At 46.1% G+C, this 19,030-nt stretch overlaps 1 protein-coding gene and 1 long non-coding RNA gene across 4 annotated transcripts in view; one reads left to right on the forward strand and one right to left on the reverse strand.

The window, feature by feature from the left end:
- Positions 1 to 8,497: 8,497 nt before the first annotated feature.
- On the reverse strand, positions 8,498 to 17,996 carry LOC311597159. Of its 2 annotated transcripts, none has more exons than XR_014779122.1 (4): positions 17,899 to 17,996; positions 13,561 to 13,775; positions 12,263 to 12,424; positions 8,498 to 8,631 (listed from the first exon to the last, which is right to left on the reverse strand). It is a non-coding gene; the product is annotated as an uncharacterized lncRNA (long non-coding RNA). The 2 variants fall into 2 exon arrangements; XR_014779123.1 differs by lacking the exon at positions 8,498 to 8,631 and adding an exon at positions 9,636 to 10,580.
- Positions 17,997 to 18,823: 827 nt separating this feature from the next.
- The window catches only part of PAPPA2 (pappalysin 2), a 232,112-nt gene continuing 231,905 nt past the window's right edge, over positions 18,824 to 19,030 (forward strand). The window contains exon 1 of one of the 2 annotated variants that reach the window (XM_084794567.1): positions 18,824 to 18,913. The gene's annotated coding sequence lies outside the window, so the exon portion shown is untranslated. The other variant, XM_084794566.1, reaches the window with a different exon arrangement.

Consider the following 19,030-nt stretch of genomic DNA (forward strand, 5'->3'; position numbering starts at 1 on the left):
ATGAGTCCCTAATTGGTTGTCTAATGTTGAGTGGTCAGCCCTGAAATCATATATAGATAAGCAACACTAAATAGAACCAGCAGGTTGTACTTAAATATTATGTGTTTATACGTATATGTCACAATAGTAATAAAACAAACAAACAACACAAAAAGGTCACGGTTTGTGAGGAAATGGGTGTGGGCCTGGAAGAGGTTGGGAGAAAGAAAGGGAGCAAGAAAAATATGCAATTATATTTTAATTTTAAAAAATTACAAAGAGGAAATGTTGAAAAAATAACAACAATGTCCCATTCAAAAGCCATCTGCCTATCTGGAAAATCTCAGTCACTATGTGGAATGTTTGCTGAATTTCATTCAGACCTTTGACAGGGCAGTAACAACATCTTACAGTTCATTCATGTCCATACGTTTCTCTATAACATGTACATGAAGCAGACTTGGGGAGATGTTGTATGTCCTACTCTTCCACGGTGAAAGTACAAAGACTGTCTTAGGTTGTGCTCCATTTATTTCCTGGAAGACAAAGAAGGTCAGGTAGGACTCCACCAAAGACCTAGTTGAGAGGCCAAGATATTGTTGAAGTAGTGGTTAGGATAATCTCAGCACACACTTGCAATTCTGAGCCATGTGGACACAGTAGTGACTCACTCAGCTTAGACCAAGGGAAGTGTGAACCCCAACACTTTTAGCAGAGCACATCCAGGATTATGTAGAAAACACTTGTATCCAGTAGCAACCATGACAACCACCATGGCTTCGAAGGTCTTTCTGCATAGCTTAAGGACTGCTCAGGCCCTGTGTTAGCCATAGCTCTTTTAATTGACATTTTCCAGTGATAATATGAAATCACTTGCTTGGCATAGGGGCTAACATGACTTGAGTTTTGTCAGCTATAATTTATTTCTGTCCTAGTTCGGGTTACTATTGCATAATGATAAAACACTGTGGTCAAAAGCAAGTTGGGGAAGAAAGGATTTGTTTTTAAATATATTTTATTAATTTATTCATATTACATCTCAATTGTTATTCCATCCCTTGTATCCTCCCATTCCTCCCTCCCTCCCATATTCCCCTTACTCCCCTCCCCATGACTATGACTGAGGGTGACCTCCTCCCCTGTATATGCTCATAGGGTATCAAGTCTCTTCTTGGTAGCCTGCTATCCTTCCTCTGAGTGCCACCAAGCCTCCCCATCTGGATGATGTGGTCAATAATGGGGCACCAGAGTTCGTGTGAAAGTCAGACCCTACTTTCCACTCAATTGTGGAGAATGTCTTATCCATTGGCTAGAACTGTTTAAGGGTTCGAAGTTTACTGTCCGTATTGTCCTTGGCTGGTGCCATAGTGTGAGCAGGACCCCTGGGCCCAGATCTGCCCATCATAATGTTCTTCTTGTAGGCTTCTAGGACCCTCTGGATCCTTCTATTTCCCCATTCTCCTATGCTCCTTTCATTTAGAGTCCCAATAGGATGTCCTCTCCTTTGACCCACTTTCCTGGTAAGTGAAGACTTTAATGGGACATATCCCTTGGGATAGTGTCCAGATATAAGTGAGTATATACCATTTGACTCTTCCTGCTTCTGGGTTAACTCACTCATTATGATCATTTCTAGTTCAATCCATTTGTCCACAAATTTCAGGAATTCCTTGTTTTTAATAGCTGAGTAGTATTCCATAGTGTAAATGTGCCACAGTTTCTTTATCTATTCTTCTACTGAGGGACACTTAGGCTTTTTCTATGTTCTGGCTATTATGAATAAGGCTGCTATGAAAATGGTTGAGCAAATGTTCTTGTTGTGTCCTGCAGCATCTTCTGGGTATATTCCAAGGAGTGGAAAGGGTTTGTTTTGTTTACACTTTCACACCACTATACATGATCTAAGTAAGTCAAGACAGGAACTCAAACAGGGCAGGGACCTGAATGCAGGAGCTGATGCAGAGGCCATGGAGGGGTGCTGATTACTGGCTTACTCCTCATGGCTTACTCAGCCCGCTTTCTTATGGAACCTAGAATCTTCAGTCCAAGGATGGCACCACCCACAATGGACTATGCCTTCCCCCATCAATTACTAATTTTTAAAAAATGCTCTACATGAGGTGGAGAGATATCTGGAGGTTAAGAGTGCTAGCTATTCTTCAAGAGGTCCTAAGTTCAATTCCTAGCAACCAACTCATGGTTCATAACCATCTATAATGAGATCGGGTGCCCTCTACTGGCAGGCAGGCAGAACATTTGTATACATAATAAAATAAATGTTAAAAAATGAAATGTTCCACAGGCTTGCCTATAGCCCAGTCTTCTGGAGGCATTTTCTCACTCAAGGTTCCCTACTCTCAGTTGTCCATAACTTGTGTCAAGTTGACATAAATCTAACCAGAACAATATCCAGAGGAAATTGAAGAGAATGGAGTAAAATGCCACTTAATAAGAATGAGCTTTCCAGACAACACTTAGAAAGATGACCATTTGGTAGAAAAGTGTTCTGTATATCCTCACGAGAACACCAGATACATATTGTCCAAACATTGTTGGAGCTTATGTAGTTAAGCCTTTTGGCCATAAACCATTAAATACATTTCTAGAATCCTCACTATTTTCTGAGTGTGGATCTGGGCAGCACCTCAAGAACAGATACAGATTCTTCTCTACAAGTAAAAATGCATTAAATATAACTTACCTAAAACTCATGTGGTGGCACATGCCTGTAATCTCATTACTTGGGAGGCTGAGGCAGGAGGATTGCAAGTTTAAAGGCCATGTGGGTTCCATAGTGACACCTGTCTGCAAACAAACAACATATGATGACCCAATAAAAGAAAATATTTTAACTCACCAATTTAAAATTGTTTCTATTGTTGAATATTGTAAGATAAACTCAGAGGCTGCATTCTGGGAAAAAGTGCACATAAAGTGCAAATCCAACAAAGGCACAGCATTTAAAACATATAACAAATGATCTAAAACCAACAATAAGAATATAGCCAAATTGTAACCCTGCACTATCTTTTTAGCTATATAGCCCTCGTAGGATGCTGGGTGTTTATCTTTGTGATTGTGTTTTCACTGTCACTGCCCAACATCAAGAGCAAGCTCCCTCCTACCTGTAACTAGTTTGGGAATAGATCAGAATCTACAATATTGGGCAAAAGTGCTACTGAAACAATGCACAGTAGCCTTTACACTATTCTAAGGACTATTGTACAAGTATGAGAGTCCAAGCAGAAAGATACACACTGTTTTTTTTGCCTTAATTTAGGAGGATGGTTCTTCATAGAGGAGGCACTGCCCGCCCCCCAAGGAGTTTTCAGAAAGTAGTAAGGGTTGTTTTGGTTTTATAGTCATTGGTAGCCTCTGAGATGCTGTAATCCCTGCAGTTCATAGATTGTTCCATCAAATGAATTTTCCTGCACTCTGGCTAATACTCCAGTATCATGAGTAGCCTTCCAGAGGTGTGTGCAGATATAAAACTTTTAAATGGTTATGCCTAGACACCAATTTTATTTGAAATAGAAATTTCATACAAACTGTTTTTGTATTTTTCAAATTTCTGAAAAATTCAGCTACCCTGTCCTTAAGCAAAACTCTCTTTTGATTTGTTCCTAAATTTTTATCAAGTCATTTTCCATTTTGGAGAGTCTGACTATTGATGAAAATGCTCCTGGTAATTCACTCATCCTTATCACACATTTCTACTAGCCTACAGTTAGAGAATTTGGAGTTATAAATATCTACAAATGTACGCTCAGATAACTTATTATCCCTTAAGTAAAAAGACCAATATCACATGTAGAAAAGTTACTTATAAAGTTTTTGACTATTTTCACGTCTGTCTCTCTTCTTTCCTTTTCATTATGACACATTCATACATGTATATAATGTGTTTTGATCATGTTCATATTGTTATTCTCTCTTGTCTCTCTCCCACTAATTCTTCCCTTTTCCTAACCCTACCCCCTTCCTACTTTCCCATTTTTGAAGATTTTTTTTTTGATGACCCAATGAATTTCATGAGAGTTGTTTACAGGAACATTAGTTTATTTACAACCAGTTACTTCACCTGTGACTACACTCCTAAAGAAAATCTCTCTCTTTCCCTAATAACCATGAACTGTGTACAAATCCTCAAGGAGAGGTGAGGTCTTGTTATCTTCTTCCCTCTTTATGACAGGAGCTTGTGGGCCCAATCCTGGTCAGATAATCACAATTCATGAATTTGAGACTACAAAGACCATGCCGTACTCAGAAAGCTTAATGATCAGAGAGACAAAACTCACCCAACTTGTTACAAATGCCACCTACAAAATAGTCATATGTAAATCTCATAATGAGTGAAGTTACATGGCCAAATTTACATATGTTAAATATTTCTTAGGAAAATGGACAATAACAATAACTGCCACAAAGCAAGACTCATAGCAGTGGAAGTAAGAACTGGTAAGTCTCATGTGAACCAAAGCTGGATGTATGGATAAAATTTTTGTTTTAGCTAAATGCGTGCTAAGAACTGATCTAAATGAGAATTGAGTTCAGTAAACTAAACATGAAAACATTGAATAATGAAAGAGTTTCAACAACACTGATAGAAACTGATCAAAGAAAGTGGTTCAATAAGTTTGGCTCTTGAAGACTAGTAAGGGAATACTGTTAGCTTAATATATGCTAATTAATTAATAAATAAACTTTAACATCTAATGCTTTCTCTCTCTCTCTCTCTCTTTTTTTAAGATAACGTGACATCAGTTTATTTCATAGAACCAAAAGTATAGATTTGGGAAGTGATCACTGAGTCAACATTTATCAAAATAGTGAGCCAAACTACTCTGATCCTTTTGATTACATATGGAAGTGGGCCACAAAGTTGGGTTGTCACCATCTATCCCTTATGCACTTCTCAATGGCCAGCCTACTGCAATGGACTTTATGAATGATATTTTACAACTTTTTGGATAGTGTACAGGCTTGCCTATAGCCCGATCTTCTGGAGGCCTTTTCTCACACAAGGCTCCCTACCCTCAGTTGTTTATAACTTGTGTCAAGTTGATAGAAAGCTAACCAGAACAACATCCAGAGGAAATTCAAAATTGATAGATATTAGTACTCAATTTTGATGAAGTGGAAGGTTTGTGTCAGCGGGTCATGTAAGCCACTTACAAAGACTCTACTCTCTATGGACTTGTGTTCCTAGGTATCTATACATTATATCTATTGTCATCCACACGAAAACCATTGGGGACTGTATAAAACCTATGCAGATCATTTTCACTCTTGGCCTCATTTCAATCAGTAAGTTGTTGTGCTAGATAGTATTGTTATCCTCACGAATTTGTTTTCACCTTGTAGGAAGATTACATTACCATGCTGAAATATTTTACCTTGGTTGTCAACTTAACACTATCTGGAATCAACTAGAATCCAAGCTCCTGGGCCCTCCTGTGGGGGATTTCTTGACAGATGATTTGAAGTAGAAAGACCCACCTTATATCTGTATCATACATTTTGTGTGTGTGCGCGTGTGTGTGCATGTGCGTGTGCGTGTGCGTGTGCGTGTGCCTGTGCGTGCGTGTGTGTGTGTGTGTGTGGCAGCTCACACGAAAGAACTTGGCAGAAGAGAAAACTTTGCCTTTTGCCTGCTTGCCCTCGCCCTCTCTGGCAAGTTCATCTATCCTGTTGCTGAAGCCAGTATTAAATTCTACTTCTTCAGGGTTCCAACACAGACTGAAAAATCAGCAGCTCTCTAGAAATCCCCTAGGACTCCAGGGCTGCATTAGGACTCTAGAGACATCCAGACTTGTGGACTGAACAGCTACCACGTTCTTAGCCTTTCTGTTGTGAAGCAGTGAGGTAGCCATTGTTGGCCTGCTGGAACCACATTCTGTAAGCTGGTCTAATAAATCTCCTCTTAACCTACACATTCATTCTAGCAGCCCTGGTCGGTTAGAGAACCCTAAAATACACATGCCTATTGTTATACAACCTCCTCTTGCATCTCCTTGTGTGAGAAATCTACTTCTCATCAACATCCCTGAATATGTAGCTGACCTGTAACTACAATGTAACATGTGTAAGACGGCAATGTCTACTAAGTCTTTGAGATTTGCAGACTGCTTACCAGCACAATGTAACCTAATGAAAACTGACCCATAAAGAAATGTAGAAGAAAAATTAAGGCAGGTTAGAAGTGGTCACATCTTTTTAAAAAGACGTTAAAAATAAAGCACAGGACCTGGGGACCACCATGGGAGTCTGTGCTGCCAGGGAAAGACGCACACAGACCTGCTCCCCACCAAATCAGCACGAGTGGCTGTAGACTCACAGAGCACAGCATACTGCCACATCGCTCAGCACCGGAGGAGGAAAGATAGCCATAGACCTGTTGACCTCCATGCCCTGCAGCAATAGCCTCAGAGAAGAGGTGAACAGAGTCACACAGCACACAGTGTAGGAAGAAGGAGATAGCCAGAGACCTGATGACTATCATGCCCTGCAACCTAGGTGGGAAACATTGTCCGGAGATCCGCATGGGCCGCAGGCTGTAGACACACAGATCCTTGCCTTGCCTGTCAGCACGTAGTACAGCTTTGGCGGAGGAAGACATCCAGAGACCCGCCCACTTCCATACCATATTTTAGGTGCCGGGAGAGACACCAGAGACCTGCCTGCCACCACATGGCTCGAGTGAGCCATATGAACTCCTAGAGGCCTGCTTGCCACCGCACCACTGCCAGCGTGGACAGAGGAGGACACTCGGAGGCCCGCTAGCTGTGTGGCCTGCCTAGCAGCAGGAGCCACTACAGAGTGCAAGTAAGTATGTGGTGGACAGACGGAGAAAAACAGAAGTGGATCAGTTTGAGCCTCGTGAAGGGAGACAGAACTGGAGATTGGAGGGAGGAAAGGAATAGCCTGCTGTGAGTAGCTAGCCCCACCCCCTGAGGCCATGGTAAAGTCCCACCCTGGGCTGCTGCTGAGAGCCATGTGTGGGTCGCAGCAGGGGCCCATGATCCCTGATGCCTGTGGTAGAGAACGTGGGAACGCTCCTGGTCTGGGCAGCAGCCGGGGTCTATGTGAATGTCCAGGGCCTATGCAGACCTGGCCCAGTCCTTCACTGGCTGTGGCACTCTAGAGGGCTGGCGCCACTACTCAGCACTCGAGAGCCAGCCCTATGCCTGGCCTAGGCAGCACAGTGGAGCTGGCTGTGTGGTGGCAGGGGTGTGGGTGAGCTGGGCCCCATGGGTGTGAGCATGGGAGCGCTGGCCCCACCACTTGTCTATTGTGGGGCGGGGTGGGTACAGAGGTGATGCCCTCCTGTCCTCTTTGCCCCTCACCACCTCCAGCAGTCATGAAAGCTGGCCTCGGGGTCATGGAAGCAAGACAGCTGACCCTGTTCCTTGACAGCTGCAGTCCAGTAGAGTTGGCCCTAGTGGTAGAGGCACAGAGAGCTGACCCCTCCACTTGTCTGCTGTGAGGTGGCCTGGGCACTGGGATGAGGCCCTCACCTTACCCTTCTCCACTTATGGGTAGTTGAGAGAACTGGCCAAAGGGTCATGAAAACTGTCCCTGCCCCTCACTGTCTGTAGCACTTAGGACAGTGGGCCCTGCACCTTCCTTGGGCAGCACAGTAGAGCTGGCCTTAGTGACAGGGGTGCAGATGAACCAGCTCCAAGGATATGAGTGTGGGAGAGCTGGCCCTGCCACTTGTTTTCCATGAGGTAGCCTGGGCATGGGTGTGATGCCCTCTGCCACCTCCCTTGCCCCTTGCCACTTAAAGCAGTTGGAAGAGCTGACCTGGGTCATGAGACTGAGTGGGTTACCTGGTCTTGCCCCTCACCAACTGCAGCCCTTAGGAGAGTGCCCTGAATCTCCTCATTGGCAGCACATAGAGCTGGCCCTGGTGGAGGAGTGCAGGGGTGAGTGTGGGAGAGGTGTCCCTGCCACTTACCTGTTAGGAGGTAAAGTGGTCACAAGGATGATGTCCTCCCCCTCCCCTTGTCATCTGCAGTAGCCAGAGGAGCTGGCTCTGAGGTCATGAGAGTGGGAGAGCTAGCCCTGCCCCTCAGTTAGGCAACACAGTGGAGCTGGCCCTGATGGTGAAGGCATGGGTGAGCTGCACCTGAAGGTGTGGGAGAGGGAGAGCTGGTCCAGCCCCTTATAGTATGCAGCACTTGGGAAAGTGGACCCTGCACTTTGATTGGGAAGCACACTGAAGTTGGCTCTGGAGGTATGGGTGTGGGTGAGCTGATCCTGAGGGCACAAGAGCAGGAGAGCTGTCCCTGCCTCCTGCTGATTGTAGCATTGGGTGGCCTAGCTAGGACAGTGCTGGAGAGTTCACCCTGGTGGTACAGATTAGGGATAGTCAGTGGGCTGGCCAGCTCAGCTACCACCTAGGCTCAGACCAAGGGCTTTGAGTTATCCCACCCTGCAAATCTACATTACCTGTGAATTGCTGGGGGCACATGAAAGGGGCAGGCCTGCTAGATTCAAAGCCACAGGATCTCCATGATGCAGGGCAACAACAGGATGACTGGGAGGAGTGCCAGTGAAAATCCAATATTGATGATGTCTTTACAGAAGGCAGAGACCTCTAACCAGTCCGGCTGGTCGAGTTATTGGGGGGCCGAGGGGGGTCGCAACCTGTGGATAAAGTAATGGGCGAGAGAGAGGCGTGGCTCAAGGAAACAGTAGCTTGTCAAGAGCTGTTTATTGAAGGTGAGGGCAGGCTTTTTAAAACCTGCTTTAAGGAGGGTGGGGGTGAGCGAGGAGAGTAAATGGAAAAGTACAGAATCTTCTGGGGTTGAGCCCCAGGAACATCTGCAGGGAGAGGGGTTTTCCTAGGTGGGGCAAAGCAGGATGTCTCTGTGGTTATCTCAGGATCGGATCGCTCTCTTCTCAGGGCTAAGCCAGATGCCTTGCATGCCTAATGAGTGGCCAAGCAGGATGTTTGCTGCAGATGCTGAATGGGTGGGGGTCGGCCATGGGCCGTTTGGTCCCTGGCATCTCACCCTTTTTTGTTTACTTTGGCCTGAGGAAGACCTTACAGCCCAGCGAGTGACCTTTAGGAGGTCACCAGTCATTGTTACAGGATGGCGGTATATTTGAGAATCACTAATGTCCAAGTGTTTCAGGACAACAGTTATTCTGGACTGGCCAAATTCCCAAGGAAAGGGGGCCTCGCGATGGCCTGAGCCTGCTAGAGGATCGATGCTCAATCTTACCACGCCTATGGTCTGTCCTCCCACCAAGGACCAACCGACGTCTGATAACCGAGACTTATTCGATCGCTCCGTCTCTGACTTACCAGGCACTATCGCGGGTCAGGTCAAAGTGGGCTCAGGCCAAAATATATGGGGGAGGGCTTGCACAGGTTTACCAAAGGCGCCGAGGGCACAACCAGGCTCGCCATCCAGCGTTCTGCATCCTCGGGAACTGTAAAGGCCGCCCATAGGTAACCGACTGAGGCGTAGGTGATATCTCCTGGATGGTAATAGAAGTCTCATTTGGGTCCTCAGTCTCCAGGCGGTGGTAGTGAACCTGGATATTCTTGGTGGCAGCTTCCACCTGACTTTTAACGAACCCTGTAAGACGGTTGAAAGCCCATGGGCCAAAGGATAATAGAAGGAGAACACCAACAAGGGGCCCGAGCAGGGTGGGGAGAAGAGTAGTAAGCCAGGGGGAGGCAGGGTTAGGGTTAGGGAAATTCCCTTCTCCAGAAAATTTAAAAATGAGTCGGGGTCATGAATAGTAAAACGGGGAAGAAGAATAACAAGGATACATCAGTCTTTGGAGGAAAGGAAGGTAGGGGCATAGACGATCGAGGTTAAACCAGAGGAACAAGCAAAACGAGTGTTATTTGGCACGAGAATGTAGGAGAGGGAGAGGTCGAGGATGACAATCTGGGCGCAAACGCCACTGAGGGGAAGAGGAGGGAGCATATGGGGATCCAGGAGGCAAGTACCTATGCCGGAAACAGACTGGAGGGTAATGCGATTGTCGGGAGCTGGGCCGGAGAGGGTGGGGGTAACATTGGTAAAGAGCAAGGTGGAAAGAAGAGCAATACCCTCGTAAAAGGGCGGGGAGGGGGATAAATACATCCAACACACCCCCAAGAGGCACAGTAAAAATCTTGGTCCCCACCACCGCGGTGGTTATCATGACGGGGCCGGTGAGAGAAACCTGGGCAAACATAGATGTCTCCACCATAGACCTTTCCCTTTTTAGAAAAAATTTTGTGAAGCATAACCCGTTCCATGTCATTGCGACAGCCTGGTTCAAAGCCTCCGATGTCATGGGAGGAAGTGAGTTCGGGCGCCTCGGACTGGGTTGTAGGCCAAAAAATATCCTCCATGCCCCAATAGGAGTTAACTCCTAGGGCAAGTGCACAAAAATCGACATGCAGGACGGGCCAATGGGGCTCGGCACCCAGAGTCGAGGAGGAATTAACAACGTCACTGTCCTGGTTAACAACCTCCCAGGTAAAATTATAAACAGCATAAGGCCGGTGGTCATATGAAGGGACGGTGGAGGCAGGCGGGAAGAGGCAGAGGCAATGTAAAAAAACGACCAGCACACCGAAGATCATGGTCCTGAAAAAGAGCACAATTACATCTTTTCCTCAGGGGTGTTCCCTGGGGGAGGGGGGTTAAAAGGTTTGATTAGGCGCTCAGGTAACCAGCGCACATTTTGTTCTTCCTGATCATAAATGCAGGCATGACCTTTGCCCCAAATAAGGACTGGGTCGGGTCCATGCCACTGATGGGTTAGTGGATCCTTCCACAAAGCCTTAGCATAGATGGCGGAGGTGGAAGAGTGCCAAAGGCGATCGGCCGCCGAATGGCCAAGATCATCCTTTTGTAGAAAATTTAGGTTGAACAATGCACGATTGAGAAGCAGGCAAGGCCCTGCTGTAGAGGGATATAGGATTCCTTTGGAAAACTGTAACTTATTAAGCATTATTTTAAGTGTTTGGTGGGCCCTTTCAACAATTCCTTGTCCTTGGGGATTGTAAGGTATCCCCGTAACATGTTTAATCTGCAGTTCGGCACAGAAGGACTTGAAGGCAGAGCTTGTATATCCAGGGCCATTATCAGTCTTTAAGGTAAAGGGTTTGGGGGCAACAGTAAGGCAATACAAAACATGATCAATAACATCTCTAGTAGACTCTCCAGCATACAATAAGGCAATACAAAACATGATCAATAACATCTCTAGTAGACTCTCCAGCATACAATAAGGCAATACAAAACATGATCAATAACATCTCTAGTAGACTCTCCAGCGTGCGGAGAGGCGCAAATAAATCCACTAAAAGTATCTATAGACACATGAATATACTTAAGTTTCTTAAAAGAGGAGAAATGAGTAACATCCATTTGCCAGACCTGTCCAGGCATGAGGCCACGAGGGTTGACTCCCGTATGTGGCTTGGGAAGAAAGGTGACACATGCCTGGCATTCTTTAACAATAGCCCGGGCTTGTTCCCGAGTGATGGAGAACATGTGGCAAAGGCTTTGGGAATTAAGATGGTGGAGGGCGTGAGCCTCCCTGGCCATAGCAACGGGGTCGCTGGCGGATGGAATGGCCAGCCCTGAAAGCAGGGGGCGCGTGGCTGAGTCCACCTGGGCATTAAGTGTGGTCAGAGGCCCTGGCAGGGTGGAGTGAGCGTGAATATGGCCAACGAAAAAAGGCTGAGAGCGCAAAAGAATCCATGGTTGAGATAGGATCCTCATAGGTGGGAGGAAGCGAAGGGTAAAGACGGCGGGGGGCCATGGAAGAATCAGAAACGGGCTCAGGGGAAGGATTTTCTGAAGATTTCGAGGATGCAGGAGGAACAGAGTCGAGGGACATGTCAGTGAGCGTAAGAGAGGAACCCTGCAAAGAGGAACGAGAAGGAGGAAGAGGTTTGCACAGGCAGAGTTCAGCCACGGAGAGGAGTTGCCTCTGTCCGCTTTCGTTTTCGCCGGACTCAATTATGTCCCGTATAAGGCCCCAATAAGAAAAAATACTGTTCGCTACCGCTGCATTACCATCTTTTTGGATAAGCGCATTAAGCTCACGCCCCACCTTTTGCCACTTTTCAGAATGAATAGTAGGTCCATCAATCATGAACCAGGGACAGGTCTGGTCAATAAAAACAAAAAACTCAATCAAATGCTTCTTTTTTACCCTAATACCCCTCTCTCTGAGTACGTCCTTTAAGCCTCTTATGAACTTTGCTTCCTTGGACAGCGAATGGCCCATTCTTGAGATATGCGAACGGATGACTTACCTAATGACGAGGCCGGCCGGGCGAGCTCGGCTGGTCATGAAAAATCCTGTGGACCGGTCCCTTAATCCGTTCGGGGAGAAACCCGCACCTCGAGCCCCACGTGGGGCGCCACATAACCAGTCGGCCTGGTCGAGTTATTGGGGGGCCGAGGGGGGTCGCAACCTGTGGATAAAGTAATGGGCAAGAGAGAGGCGTGGCTCAAGGAAACAGTAGCTTGTCAAGAGCCGTTTATTGAAGGTGAGGGCAGGCTTTTTAAAACCTGCTTTAGGGAGGGCGGGGGTGAGCGAGGAGAGTAAATGGAAAAGTACAGAATCTTCTGGGGTTGAGCCCCGGGAACATCTGCAGGGGGAAGGGTTTTCCTAGGTGGGGCAAAGCAGGATGTCTCTGTGGTTATCTCAGGATCGGATCGCTCTCTTCTCAGGGCTAAGCCAGATGCCTTGCATGCCTAATGAGTGGCCAAGCAGGATGTTTGCTGCAGATGCTGAATGGGTGGGGGTCGGCCACGGGCCGTTTGGTCCCTGGCAGACCTCAAATCAGACCAATGATTTATTTCAATGGTTCATTTCAATGAACATTTTCAAGTGAAGATGTGTAGACAGAGAGGTATACTGTAGGACAGCTGTGACACACTAAAGATTCCGTGAGAGAGGTTTTCTATGCTTTTTTTTTTCTGTTTGTATATTCCTATTTTTATTTTTATTTTTTGGGTGGAGGTTGCAAGGGTGGATACAAGGTTATGGGGAAATGAGTGGAACTGAGGTACATGATGTGAAACTCACAAAGAATCAATAAAAAGTTAAAAAAATCATTCTATTTTTTTTTCTAGAAAAAATAAAGCATAGATTTTATGGTGGTCAGTGGATTATCAACTAGTAGCTGTCTTTAGTATTACAGGTCAGGATTAGTTAACCAAACAATGTTATACTTATCCATCGTGTCTGATTTTTATCCTTATGGCATTAATGGGTCTGATTCTTCATTTCTGAAGGCTTGGTTATTTGCTCTTTGTTGTAATGGGAACACAATGGTTCTGGGGGACAAGGGAAGTGAAAGCTAGAGCTCTTGGGGGGAGCCTCTGGAGGTATCATTTGGTTGGCAGATGTGAACCTTGTATGTAGCTGTGGATCTCAGCTAAGCCCACACTTCTCAGAGGTATCAGAAGATCATCCAGGGGAGGCACCAGAAAAGGGCCTAAGAATGATCTTTCCATTGCTCTAGAGGAATTCTTGAGAGGCCCTTGTGAGGCACATCCTTGTTTTGCCCTGTTAGGAGTGAAGTGGGTGTTCATGTGCACTTACATCCATCCTGGAAAGGCAATGCAGAGTGCGGGTTAAGAGTGAAGGCTCTCCGGTAGCGCATTCTCTTCCAGGGAGATAGCTCAGTTGCTTTAATTCCTGGGCCTGGCCTTGCCCATCTAGAAGCAGTGATCATAGAGGAACTGTTGTGGTAAATCTGTTTTCTCCAGGCACAACATGACAGTTGCTATCATGGGGCAGAGATTTCTGTGGTCTTCCTGAAGCCATGGCAACAAATAAGTAAAACAACACAGTGACAGTGAGGTCTATAATAACAGCAAGGGAACTTTTATCTTGTTGAAAGTAGCAAAATTTAGAATTTAAGCACAAAACCAAATTAAACATTCCTTCAATGGAAATGTATGTGAGGGACAGGGTCACCAGAACGTCCTTTGAGATTCTAGCCATGACTCTCTCCAGCCCCTAGCTGTACAGGTCTTAGTGGGTGTGAGAGTTTATGGGGGCGGGATAGAAGGGTGGCTTGGATGTAACTGCTTAGAGTCACCCCTCCTACTGCAACTAAACCCAATAAACTCACTAGATCAGCATGGTGGACCTGGCTGGAGTTGGTACTTTGTTCTGTTGATGATGTGGAGTGAGCAGATATTTGTTTATATCTCTCCAGGAAAAGTTACCAACAACTATCTCAGTAGCTAGTTAATGACTTGAATGAGATAATTTATGTATGTTGTGTAGTAGATCTATAGTGATGTCACATTGAACAAGTAGTATACGCACAGTAAATGCTGTTAGCCTTCATTTGAAAATGGACATAGCAGCACTTATTTATAGAAGTATTGTGAAGACTGAATTAATTTACGCACACACACACACACACACACACACACACACACAGACACACTACCACCATGACCACTACACACCAATCCAAACAGTGACTGATATACTTTAATAATGAATATTAGCTTTTATTATTGTTATACTAGGACCATATTTGTGAAATTGTCAAAATTTTAAATTGAGGCACAGTACCAAGATTAAAAACCTCTCCTATTTAAATATTTTAATATCAAATACTCTCATTTTAATATTTGATTTGTTAAATAGAGGATGAAGGCATGCATGCATGGAAGGTCTTAAATAACTAAGCACCGAAACTCCCACACATTATCCCTGTTTATGCATATTAGTGTTTTAATGCCATTACATTTGAATATATATCTTTCTTTAAGGACCAAAATTACTGCTGTGGGCGCCCACTGCCAATGTACCCTTAAGTCTTTGGAATCTTTACAGGAACTGGGCACTGACTCACACACACACGTGCGTGGGCGCACACACACACACACACACACACACACACACACACACACACACACAGCCATATACACATATCTGGGGAGAGAGAACCTTAGGAAAATATTGGTTAGAAAAAAAAGGGTTAAAAAAGCTCTAGGATCTTAGGTGTGATCGAGAAGGGAACTTGCTGGGTTTTGCTCCAATGAGCAGGGCCACAGTCATTGGGCAGTGCTCATTTGGGATTTGGTTATTTGGTTTGTTGAACCTCTGGGTTGATGAAGCTGTGACTGACTATAAGCCAGATATTTGTCCCAACCAGTCTTCTTTGACAAAGTCTTTGCAGAGTCTAGGTCAGAATATCAGGGGAAGCTGAGGGAAAAATAGGACCCCTGAGTATGACTAAAGATTGACACCCCCCGCCTCCAGACCTACTTCTTTTGGTCTTTGCCACCTATAGCATGTAAAGAGAACACGTCTTGACCCGCTGCCCTGTTTTCCCTCTTAATATTGAGGTATAATTTGGATACATTAGCCTTTTTAGTACACATGAGTTTTAATAAATATATACACTCAAGGTTGATCACCACCTTTAAAATACAGAATAGGCCCAGGACCTCCAACTGCCCTGAAGCCTTTGTAGTTAATTCCTCCCCACCCCTCAATGCCCAGCAAACTACACTAACCTCTTTTCTGTCTCCTGGGTTCTGCCTTCCAGAATCACACAGTGTATATAGCCCATCGAGCCTGGCTTCTTTCACTTGGCATACCCTAGTGGCCATTTGTCCTGGATGTGCCCTTCCGGTCTGCAGGTTTGTGGCTTAGTCTCTTTCATACCCAGGGTCCTAACATGTAAAATGGGCAGGAAGTGGGTAGGAAGAAAGAATACGCACAAATGTGGTAGGTGGAAAGGAAAATCAGTCTTTAAGTGCTGTCCCTCTTATTAGGCCGTCACCTGTTGGGGATGAAAAGGGCAGCCTGGAAAGCCTTTGTTTGGTGAGTGAGAAGGGCCCAACACTACTTTTGGACTCTCTATCACCTAGCAGACCCTATTACCTGGTTCCAAGACTCAAACCTAAGCAGAAATATTTGTCCCAGGAACTGTCACCAGAGGATGTAGCCCTTTGGCATGCTGCTTCTGTCATACTTCTTCCCGAGGGTGCTGGGAAACCTAACCCATGAGTGAAGGCCCTTGATCTATTTGCATGAACACAATTTTCAAAACAAAATCATTGACATTACAAGTAATTTATAAGCCATTGTGTGTGGGGGGGGGGGGAGAATTGGGATTATTTAGCGAAGAGGCACCACACAGTTTTACAAGACGATGGGGCTTCTCTTGGCTCAGGATGCACAGGCAGGGGAGAGAGAGCTAGGTCTGCATTTCCTCCTGAGTGCTGTGTGATTCTGAACTACCGAACAGGTATCACCTACAGACATTCCCTGTGCCTCCTGGGAGGGAGAGGCCCAACTTCACTTTTCTTTCCTAGTCTCAGGAAACTCACCTGGCAGACCAGTAAGCTAGAAGACAGAGGTACAGACAGGAAAAAATAACATCAAAGGTGGGTAGGGGCTTGAGAGAGCTAGGTGCTACACAGGAGCCTGCTACTAAGTGTGTGGCTTTACTTCACATGTGAAAAAGAAGGGCTGCAGTAAGTCACCCTACAGGAAGCTTATACTGCCCTGTGAGGTCACACTGACTCCCAGTTCTGAGATTTGAAGCAGGAAGAAGAGAAAGCAACAATTTTGAACCTTCTAGTGACGTCTTTCAGAGACGCTCACTCTTTCCAGGACTAGCTGAATAGGACTCCAATAAACATATTGCCGAAATGTTTGTTTCCGGGTGTCATTTTCGACTGCAAGTAGCTAAAACAGACCCAGCTCCTATATATAGACGCTGCATTTGGTTGTGTGCTCTGGGAGGCCTTTATTACTACGCTCCTTGGCAGGCTCCCAGCTGAGCCTTTCCCTCAGATTTTGGAATTAGGAAGTCAAAGAGGATCACTGGCCATGTTAAGGGTCTCCAGTCTGTCTCTCTCTCTCTCCCTCTCTCTGGTAAAGCCCCAGGTGCCAGCACAGACTGGCTCTTCTTGCTGCTCAGAGCCTCCTAATATTAATGATGACACCGCTGACGGGAACAGACCAGCCCCACCGTGGCGGTGAATACAGGCAAAGCTCCCCTGCCATCTGAAGGAAACAATTTGTGTCAAAATGAAGTCTAGATGGCCACACACAGCCCAGTCTAGATAAGAGAATCCAGGACGTTAGTGTCTCGAACAAAGAGAGGGATTTTTAAAGGTGTTTTGTTTCCTTGCTTGTGTTTCTTCCCTTTTCTTTTTTCTTTTTCTTTCTTTCTTTCTTTCTTTCTTTTTTTTTTTTTTTTTGAGGGTGGGTGTTAGAATTTTACTCATGAATTTTCTAAGGAGATGGCAGGCTAGGATGATGAAGGTGAAGGGCAGAAGGTGAGGCAGGTGGTAAAAGAGGAGATTACTAGCAGCAGGGGCGGAAAGAGGGAGGCTATACAGAGACAGTGCTGGACTCTGGTTTTTAAAACCGTGCCCTGTCCCCGAGACAGTCCCTCCACTGTGTGTCCTTTGTTTTCTCAGCCCCGGTTCCCAGTGGCCTTTCCACCTGCCTCTGTGATCCTGCTGTGTTTACCCAGCATAGATCTAGCTGCCTCTCTGCTCTCCAGACTTCATGTACTCCCCAGCCCTCCTTCCCTGCTCCTTCCTTGCTTCATCCGCCCCCCTCTTGTCTTCCCCACTTCTCTCCCTCAGCACTTCATCCTCCCAGTTTCCTCCTTTTTCAACCCTCCTGCCCTCCCTCTTCCATGTCACTCCTTTCTCCTTCTGTGCCTTCTCCTCCTCCTCCTCACCTTCCTCCCTTCCCCTTCCCCCTTGCTTTCCTCTCTCCCTCCTTCCCTCTGCCCCCTGGCCCCCTGTCAGCCTTTCACCCTCTCTCCCTCCTCTCCCCATCCACTCTTCCTCTGCTCCGCTCTCTTCCCTTTCTCCTGCCTTCCCTGCTCTCCTTCTCGGCTCTGCTCTTCCTTCACACAGCTCCAGTTCCTTGCCCTCTGGATTTTACCTGCAGACCAAGACACCGCTCCTCTTGCTAGAAGCTGTTTAAGAAATCCATATCCTCTCCCTTCATTCCTTGGGCATTTCAGAAATGATATTCCTCCCCCAACTACCCCGTCAAAATAAAATGAATTCAGCCAGCTCCTGCTGTGTGTCCTTAAATTCATTCCCTCTAGCTTCGCTGGTTTGAAAGCCTGTACCCTAGAAGGGGCCTCCTGCATTTGCTGGCAACCCTGCTTGAGTCTGATCGCCACAGATAGTGCTTTGGAGTGAAAAAAAAAAAGGGGGGAAAACCCTCTCGTTGGAGATTTCAAAACAGATTCTACCAGCTTTCAAATCTGTGCACTTTGCGGAGTGGCAGGGTTTGAGGGAGAGGGGTTAGGAACTGGGGTGTGGGTGTCTCTCATAAACAAATAAGCAACAGAATTTATATATGTATAAATTTGGTCTTTCCCTTGGCATGTTTGGTGTCTGTCTCCCTGGCATCAAGGGTGGGTGCTATGTAAGTCTGACTTCTCTCACACTTTTGCTCCGGCTTGGGGTATGTGTGTGTGTGTGTGTGTGTGTGTGTGTGTGTGTGTGTGTGTGTGATGGAATTGAGGAGGGGGTTGCTGTGTTTTTGATCTGATTCACTTGACAGATTATTTGAATCCAGCCCACCTTTCCGCACATGTCAAACAGATGGGATCATTGTTAAAAGCCTGGAGAGCCGGGCTGAGCGGTGGGTAAGGCAGGGAGGGAGGGGGAGGCAGGAGGGGCAGCGAGGGGAAGGAGGGGGCACCTTCCAGGAGCTTTGTGTTTTCACACATTGGAACTGACAGGAGGACCTTCTTCTCTGTGGGTGGGGGGGGGGGAGTGTTTGGGGGCATGGGGCTGAAGAGGGGGGTTGGAAAGAGAGAGAGGTGGGGTGTGGGTGGGCAGGGTTATGATGTCACAGCCCAAGTTACAACAGGAGGAAAACACAGAAATGGTTCAACATTTTTTTTTTTAAACTTTGGACTGCCAAGAGCTGAAGGAGAGTGGTGAGCAAAGGAATGAAGGGGGGAGAGAGAGAGAGAAACTAAACTGGAAGCCTGAGTTTTGTGTTGCTTCTTGAAACCTTATGAATGGATTACTAGCAGCTGAGAGCCAGGAGAGAC

Source organism: Acomys minous, assembly GCF_964271855.1.
Source record: "Acomys minous genome assembly, chromosome: 1".
Taxonomy (NCBI): Eukaryota; Metazoa; Chordata; class Mammalia; order Rodentia; family Muridae; genus Acomys; species Acomys minous.